Source organism: Engraulis encrasicolus, chromosome 23 (genome assembly GCF_034702125.1).
Source record: "Engraulis encrasicolus isolate BLACKSEA-1 chromosome 23, IST_EnEncr_1.0, whole genome shotgun sequence".
Taxonomy (NCBI): domain Eukaryota; kingdom Metazoa; phylum Chordata; class Actinopteri; order Clupeiformes; family Engraulidae; genus Engraulis; species Engraulis encrasicolus.
Genome location: NC_085879.1, coordinates 7,188,468 through 7,194,698, shown reverse-complemented (window position 1 = coordinate 7,194,698; position 6,231 = coordinate 7,188,468). Strand labels below are relative to the sequence as shown.

At 42.1% G+C, this 6,231-nt stretch overlaps 2 long non-coding RNA genes across 4 annotated transcripts; one reads left to right on the top strand and one right to left on the bottom strand.

Annotated features, from left to right (window-relative positions):
* Positions 1 to 1,627: 1,627 nt before the first annotated feature.
* LOC134439803 (uncharacterized) lies at positions 1,628 to 3,000 on the top strand. Its single transcript, XR_010032864.1, has 2 exons — positions 1,628 to 2,007; positions 2,456 to 3,000. It is a non-coding gene; the product is annotated as an uncharacterized LOC134439803 (long non-coding RNA).
* LOC134439802 (uncharacterized) lies at positions 2,093 to 5,842 on the bottom strand. 3 transcript variants are annotated; one of them, XR_010032862.1, is made up of 6 exons: positions 5,697 to 5,842; positions 5,335 to 5,427; positions 4,835 to 4,922; positions 3,898 to 4,037; positions 3,397 to 3,530; positions 2,093 to 3,272 (listed from the first exon to the last, which is right to left on the bottom strand). It is a non-coding gene; the product is annotated as an uncharacterized LOC134439802 (long non-coding RNA). The 3 variants fall into 3 exon arrangements; XR_010032861.1 differs by lacking the exon at positions 5,697 to 5,842 and having other exon boundaries at positions 5,335 to 5,690; XR_010032863.1 differs by lacking the exons at positions 4,835 to 4,922; positions 5,697 to 5,842 and having other exon boundaries at positions 5,335 to 5,690.
* Between the last annotated feature and the right edge of the window lie 389 nt (positions 5,843 to 6,231).

Below are 6,231 nucleotides of genomic sequence, written 5' to 3'. Positions count from 1 at the left end.
TGGCAGACGCTTTATAACCAAAGCGACTTTCAAAAGAGGACATAATCAAGCCAACATCACAAGTAAATACAAAGTGTACAGGAGATATACAGAACAATATAATTTACCTAAACCATATTTATGATGACTGAGATGGAAAAGCCATGTCTTGGCCTAATCATTTACACTTTTCTTTTGTTTTGCTTTTTCAAGACTTGTGGTGAGATGCCAAGAGCTGCCATGAGGGATATGCAACCTGCAGCTTCACCGTGCTTTTGGGAGGCCATCTACTACGTGAACCTTAATATCTACAAGCCAGCTACTTTAAATCCTTGAAAGGGTAGTGATGTCAATCAAACCAGATCACGAGACAAGGTCCTGAGGTACAAACTGTCAATATAATTGCGACATCCCTGTCAGTTCTTTTTGACTGGATACATGCTGTGTTTGAAATGTATTATTTGGATAACCACCCATCAGGGCATACCTTGTTTGTTAATGACAGATAGACCTGCCATGGACATGCAGTGCACACTTTGATGTTTTTTTATTTTAATGTTTTCTGTGTTTTTTCAATGTTTTTTATTTATGTTCTGTTATATGCTGGTTATGTAAGTACTGTATGGAATGTAGTGACTGTAGAGACCAAGACAAATTTCAACCTGGGGATAATTAAGTTCACTCCACTCTGTTAGCGCAGTTATGGATGCACTGTAAAGTTTGTTATTAACAAAAAGTACGGTGAGAAGCCTGTTTGTGCAGATGGACCTGCTGGCGGGTCTGTTTACTCATAGCTAAAAAGCAACATATTCTCTGTGCAAAGCACATGGGCTCTTCGCAAAGGGGTTAAACATTTTAATGTGCTGTTTTACAGTGTGCTATACAAAAAGTAAGGTGAAACTAAATTTTTGAATTTCTATAATTGTACAGTGTCACTGAAATCAAATGGTACATTGGTAAAACAGAACCATTTCCTTTAACCCCTTTTAGCAGACCCTATGTTTTAACTTTACTGTCACCAATATTGTAATGACTGAGTTTTAACCTGCTACTTAAGGCTCTTGGTAATGTCATAGCAATGTTGCTGTGATGTAGTTGAGTCTTTTCGGTCATGAGTGATCAGTCTGGCTGATAACCCATCTTTGCAAAGAGGCTAAAAAGATGCATGTAAATTCAATTAAAGGTAGGGTTGGAGATCTTTGAAAAACGGTTCCTGTGAGCTATATTTTTGAAAATACACAGCCCGCCTCTCCCTTCAGCCCTCCCCTCAAAGCCACGCCTTCAAAACACATGAACGCGCATGCAGTCTGTCAAGTGTTCGGATTATCCCGGGAACCCACGAGAGCTCACGAGGCGGGGGGGCGGGCTAGAAGCCACGACAAAGCGACTAGCCAAGCTAACTTCCAGCCACGGCACTGTCTCCGGCTACGGTAAGAATGTTCAACATCACAATAAACGCGCAGGCCGTCATGGTTGCCATTTCAAGAAATATTGATGACAGTAGATGTATACTAGATTAGTTATTGAACTTGACTTGATACGTGTTACTTAGATATCTCATTCTAACTTCCTAACACTGATGACAGATGCTATACTGTCATCCCTAGACAGTAGTTCTAGCCAGTAGCTAAAGTACTGACGCATGGATTTATTTTGACAGATGTGTACCGCAGTATACATTTTACTATTGTATTTATATATACCCGACACCACAATCCGTAGTGTTTTAGGCTATGACTTCAGATTTCACTTGGGTTGTCGCACGCGCAGACACAGGGACAGAGGGAGTAAAGAAAAACAACCGAACTGATCAACGCTAATGAAATTGTTTTGGCTGACGATATTTTCATATGCTTTAGACCTTCCACGACCACGAGAGCTCCAGCTCTGACTTTCCTGGCCCATCACAATCATAACGACCTAACAGCCCAGTAGGACCGATGGCCAGAGATGGAGGAGGAGGAAGATAGACGCAGCAGAGGTCGGTTTGATTAGGGAGACTCCAACAGAATTGACGCCCTGCTAACTGTAAGGATGTACATTCATCCCTCAATAACATTGTCCTGCTGTATTCCTCCAGATGTGTAAGTATTGTAATGGATGTTATCACAACGGATGTACTCTATATCGCAACACGAGTAGGCTACACGAGTACACCTGTTGTGATAACCATTACAATATTTCTACTCCTATGAGTAGTAGTGTGATATTACATGGTTGTAGGTACACAACACCAGTGGTAGTTCAAGTACATCCATAAAAGCCCATCTACTTCATACATCTGTGTAACCCCTGGCACAACACCAGTTTGTAAGAAATTGACTGAAAACGTTGTATGCATATAATTGGCACATCTTTATTTATATACACAATAATGATTGCTTATGTCCATATTGGTCTTATTGTCAATAGAGTTATTTAGTCCCCATCATCAAATAGAAAATGCACTACATAAAATGTATTTATTGCTTTGCAGGCCTTGATTCAATCATTGAATTTGAAGCAATCCCATCGGTTACTGCAGCGTGCCCTGACCCGTGACCCCAGTTTGATGTTCGACCTGGCACATGACATCTGGTCCTCAGTCACAGCCCAGTAGCACAACCAACCTGGCGCCTCTGCGCAATCTGTAAGGAGATGCCCATGAACATTGAAAGGAAATGCTGTGGTGTTCTCAGTTTTGATAAGACTTTGGGCTGATGTAGGACCAGGTGAGAGAAACGGTCTCTTCAGGCATGCAGCCTGCAGACAGTATGGGGCACTTGAACAGGGCTGACCTTGTAATACACAGTACAATACCCAGGATTAGCCAGGGTTACCCTGCTCCACTAGAGCAATATAAAAGGTTTATACAGAGTACGGTATAAAACACACAAACCGGCAGTGTGCAGACTTTTATTATTTTTCATTATCTGTAGGAGCATTCATCTGTACATCTCACCTTTTTGGTTTGGAACCACGTTTGTCTTGTTACCATTGTTTTTTTCATACATAGAAAATAAATGCAACCTGTCAAATGTTCTTCTGATTGTGGTCTTGTGGAATATATAAATTATGTAACCATGCATTTTCAGTCAGAGAATGAATTAAAAAAAAAGCCACACAGTCAAATTGTGTCCACCAATATTTACTGTCATTGAAATGTATGGACAATTTAAACAATGTATTACACATGACACTAGATACATTACTTTATACTATATTTACAGTTGTCATTACCACACAAAAACTCTGGGAAGGTGGGTAAGTGCAGCAACTGTGAAGGGCCTGGTTTGAGGTTGGAGGCGTCTGTGCTGTAAAAAGATAAACAGAATTAGAAATCACATATCTGACAGTAGCTCCAGTGACATTTTAAATGTAAGTAACCTGGGTTGTTGGGGCAGGGACACCAAAAATAACTCCTTTATCTGGGCTCACCTGGTTGTGAGTGTCTGCGGTCAGCCATCCCTCTTAGGGTAGAAAGTCTTCTGCGCAGGACGGTGCCCTGAAGGTTGACGTTCACAGTATGCAGCCTTCATGTCCTGGAACTTTTATTGTGCAATTTTCCATATCTGTAACAAGCAATGTGTTAGACTATATTAGGGCTTCATTACATCAAATTACACAGCAGGGTTTTACAGGGTGTTGGCTACAGTCCCAGGACCTAAGTGGACTTGTGTGCCTTGCTCAAGTGCACTTCAGCTGTGGATGGAGGTGTAAGTAGGGAGAGGTAAGGATGGGATTTCAACCTGCTTCTCTCTGATCTTAGGACCACCTCTCACCATCAGGTGATGGCTGGCTGCTACCCTCAAATTTCATTCATGGCCCTAGTTATGTTCTGTAATCAGCATTGTTTTGACCTTACACAAATAAATGTAAATGCATTCTGCACCATGGGGGGCTGTGAAGACCTTTGAGAATATTTGCAGAACTACATACTGAATTGAGCCATCCGCCTTTCTCTTGGTTGGTGTGTTGAGATGGTGACTGCAGTCCAGGCTTCTTGGATTGGAGGAGAAAAGCTGTGGCTTTTACTGGCATAAGTATGTGGTTGTGGAAGGACCCTGTCGGCTGTTGACCTGAGGGAAAAAAGAGCACAAATTGCATATTAGCACAGAGCCCATGCTTAGACCATAGACAGATAAATCATCTGGCACAATCTGCATGCAACCAACAGAACCTAGAAAGAGAAAGATTAGCAGCAATACACAAAGGGGACAAGTATACAAAAACATGCAAAGTGTTCTGATAAGGTGCATGGAGGTAGTCTGTGTTGATTCCAGCAACCTCAAAGACTGAAAAGTGTCCCAGTGTGTTGAATTGAAAACTTGGCGCGTGCGCGCGCACACAGAATATCATAATTTAGTGCAGTGTTTCTCAACAGGGGTGCCGGGGCACCCTGGGGTGCCGTAGGGCCCCCTCAGGGGTGCCGCGGAAACGTGGCTGATAAATAAATTATATAACATAAAACATATTTGTCAAAATTGATAAGTTAATGTTAGTCAGTGGAATCTTTGATCTGCCATTTACGCACAATAAAGTAAATATTTGTCACCCCAGCTGCAACTTTGAACGTAGGTCGTGCTACTAGGTTGTGTGTCTCCTAATGTGTTACATTCTAAGCTTGTGTGGTATCGGATGTGATGCTATATGGCTACTTGGTTTGGGGTGCCTTGAAATTTTCCATGAATTGAAAGGGTGCCTCGCCTAAAAAAAGGTTGAGAAACACTGATTTAGTGTATCAATTACAACTACAGGATCTGTTCGCTTTTGTCAGATAGAACCATTGTTTTTCAAAGGCAGATCATTCCAAAAAGGATAGTAGTATGTGCAACTGGACGAAATTACACCCACAAACATGAATAAAATAAACTACCAGTGTGCGGTGATTCATTCTTCATTTACTTGGCAGCCTTGATATGTTGTGAAACAGGAGCAAGGAGCAGCTATGGAAAACACCACACCTTGGAATGGACAAAGCAGAACATTTCAATATAACCAGGGTAAAACAAATAATGTACCGGCATCTCCATGTGATCATTCAGTGTAGCCATCACAATAAAGATCTGCCGTGTAGCCGTCATGGTCATTAGGTGGTATTTATCAAATGCAAAACTACCGTCTTCTCAAAAACGACATCAGCGAGTTAACAACATTACACCCACAATCATGTAAACATTTGAAAACCCAAGGCAATCTATTTTGCAATGCTGGAGCGGCGAACAGGTTGTGCTTGTGCTTGCTACTATTACCAGAGTCATACAACAGAGACGTACCAAAGCAAAACATGCAAACGATATATTTTTGTAAACCACTAGAAAGACATGGGCTTTGCTGGTCAAAGTAATGTGTGCGTAAACATGGTAGGTTACTTACTACGGGGTGGATCCGTATTTAGCAACTGAACGCGGATGGAGAAGGGGTGCTTCCGTCCTCCTCCCAGCTGGTTTGTCTGGCTCGTTCGCACAACTAGCAGCAAAACACACAAGAGTAACCGTCTGAGTTACACATAGCAATTCTGAAAACGTGTTCATGTGCACAGAATAAATGCCACAGGGGGGAAAAACACAAAAAAATAAAGCGATTGGTAGCAGCTATGTTAAGCAAGGTAGCAGCTAGATATGTTGGAGCTTGAGCTAATCCTCTGACCCCTCTCAATGGATACTTGCTTAAAAAAAGACACCACTGTGTCCTAAACCAATTCACAAAATATTATACAGACAAATATATTATCTCACCTCTCGATTAGAAATATGGTCACCAAAGCGTATTTGAAGCCGCTGCCGTAGCCGACATCTGTGTCCAAGAGTGTCAGGTCCCATTTCAAATTTTCAGCCCGTGTTGGAGTCTGGTTTTGCGAGTCCGATGATAATCCAAGGGAGTATGTTATCCTGAGTGTTCCAAAAGCCAAAGTTCTTCCTGTAGCTCTGCAAAAGCCACCAAAGTTTCCAAGTAGCTCAGCCTGCTGCTAACTCTCGTTACCTTGCTACTAGCCGAGTGATGATGAGCCTTGTCGCGTGTGCATGAATGTTGGGGGCGGGGTCGGTCAAGTTCACGAGTCGGTGAACGCGCAGGGAGGAGGGGTGAGTGCTGGCGGTTGATGGACGTGTCAGAAACCAATAGAAGTGATGATGAGTATTACTTCTATTGGTTGCCGTTTTCTTCTGACTACGCCCTCTACACTGGACCAAAAGATTTCGTTTTTTTTCCAAACACTCTATTTCAATGGGTGCTATGGCGTCATGAGGAGTTTTTCAGATGATATGGTAAAAT